The sequence below is a fragment of the Colobus angolensis genome, unplaced genomic scaffold (assembly GCF_000951035.1).
Source record: "Colobus angolensis palliatus isolate OR3802 unplaced genomic scaffold, Cang.pa_1.0 Scaffold196, whole genome shotgun sequence".
Classification (NCBI taxonomy): domain Eukaryota; kingdom Metazoa; phylum Chordata; class Mammalia; order Primates; family Cercopithecidae; genus Colobus; species Colobus angolensis.
The window spans coordinates 7,322,469-7,324,822 of NW_012115110.1; positions in this window are offsets into that span (position 1 = coordinate 7,322,469).

Genomic DNA, 2,354 nt, shown 5'->3' on the forward strand with positions numbered 1-2,354 from the left:
CCCATGTTGATACCTCTCTCAGCTGGCTTTGGCTGCATAATTAAACATCCTCAAATTTAGTGGCTTAAGGCAACCACCATTCATGTAGCTCGTGTATACAGGTCAGCCATGTGGGCTGAAGCTCTTCTGCGCTCAGCTGCTCAGGTGAGTGAGCTGGCAGTGGGCCAGGGTGATGGGCAACTGGGCAATGTCTCCCTCTTCATACAGCAGGCAGACCTGGGCTGTCTTATCTAGCACAGCATGCTTCAAAAAGAACAAGTAAAGCGTTCAATATCTTTTAAGCCTAGACCTGGAACTGCACAGGCCACTTCATCCACATCCTCAGGATGAGACTCAGTCGCAAGTCCATCCTGGACCCAAGGGGTGGGGAAACAGGCCTCACCTCTTGATAGGGGGAAGCACAGAGTCACATTGCAAGATATGGGACACGAGGAGGGGAAACATGCTTGGAAGCAACCTACCACCACACAGCCCCAACAACATCGATTCCAAAATTGTAAACACAAAAGAAAGAAACATTCAAGGGCTCTCAGCTCACACAGTTAATCTTCCCAGTGGGACACAGGGAACATAATGATTTAATGACTTCAAAGTCATGTATTATTCAAAGAGGAAGAGTTCTCACTAGAGAAAACATCCCAAGTAAACTGAAATGCATCTGCACTCATTACTGTTCCTCTCCCTCCCTCCCCTCCTTACAGCCCTCAGTTACTGTTTTAGGTAGATAAACAGGGTTTGATTCAACTGAAAGGGGAGCTGTAGCCCTTATACAACCTCAGATGAGGATTGCTGAGAGAGATCTGGGGATGGCAAATGGAGATTCAAAGACTCCTCAACAAGTCTAAGCCTAGGGAAGGTACTGAATTTGTGGTTCTTAAAGCAAAGGACTCGAGGTCGCCACAGCTCAGAGATGAGATGATCTAGACAGGTTATATATTTCCTCAGATCCATTATATCCCGGCTTAATTTTTTAAGGTGAAGGTTTCTGTAACCAGGAAAACAAAGCAATAATCTTACAATACAGTAGAATTGGGCAGAAGTCCCCAAATATCTCTGCACATCAGAATTGCTCAGCACACTTAATAAAAACACTACGTCTTAGGCTCCATCCTCAGGCATTGTGATCCAATAGGTTTGGAGTTTAGTGCAGAGATGTAATTTCAGCAAGCTTCCCAGTTGTCTGGATGAGCTTGGTTTTATTAGGTAAGAAATGGGGATAATTGTATCTGCTCCATCTGGATTTCACTGATGTATCAATAGATACGGATGGGTGCGGCATGCTGATGTGAGATGCATTAAAGCAGATAAGGCATATCAAAAAAACAAAACCTCTGCAGCAGACAAGCTTATACTGGGCATATTCCAATCTTACTTTCTAAGATGTCCATTTTCAGCTTCCTGCCATCTGATTACTCATTAAAATCTAAGACATTCATGTTAACCCAGGCATACTGTAGGATTGCGTATAGCTGCAAGTTACAAACACGCAGAAAAAAAGAGTACTGCACAAGATAGAAATGTATTTGTTGCCACATAAGTATCTCAGCCCTGTCATGACAAGCCAGCTCCATGAAACATAAGAGACCCCCAGCTCCTCCCGCCTAACCACTTTGCCATGCCTCAGCCTCATGATATAAAATAGAATTGGGGATCCAGAAATCACATTCATATCCCAGGCAGAAGTCTGGAGAAAGGTGAAAAGTTGAAGCAAACAGCCCCTTCTTTTAAAGAACATTCCCAGTTTGCACACTGTATTTTCACCTGCATTCCATTGATCAGAACTTAGTCACATGGAAAGGAAGTCACTAGAAAGAAAGACTGGAAGATTCCATCTCTATTCCAGACTGCCATAGGGGGCTGAATTTCTGTGGAAGAAAGATAAATTGTAGGACAAGAAGAAATCCCTGCCATACCCAGGCTGTGTCAGAACACCTATCTCTGCTTTGAGCCTATAAAATTTTTATACCTCAAAGTGTTGACTGTGGAATTATTTATTATAACAGTAAAAATTTGAAAACAAATTAAACAGCCAACAATAGGAGAATTATTAAGTCAACTACAGGACATCAATTTAATAAAATACCATAGAATCACCAGAAAAGTTGGTTACCAAGATTACACAATCCTTTTTAGCATGTAGTGGTGTCTAGCCTCTTCCACTTTCTTAAATACCTGCAAAATACAAACACTCATAGCACTGAAAACCTGGCCTGAGAGGCAAGCCAGTTCCTCCATCCTAGAGGAAATAACCACAGGCAGCAAAAAGAGTTTGATTAAGACAAATCCACCCAGGCTTCAGTTTACAGCAAACTCAAACTTTGCTTTATGAAACAAATTCCTCCTGAAAACAAAAA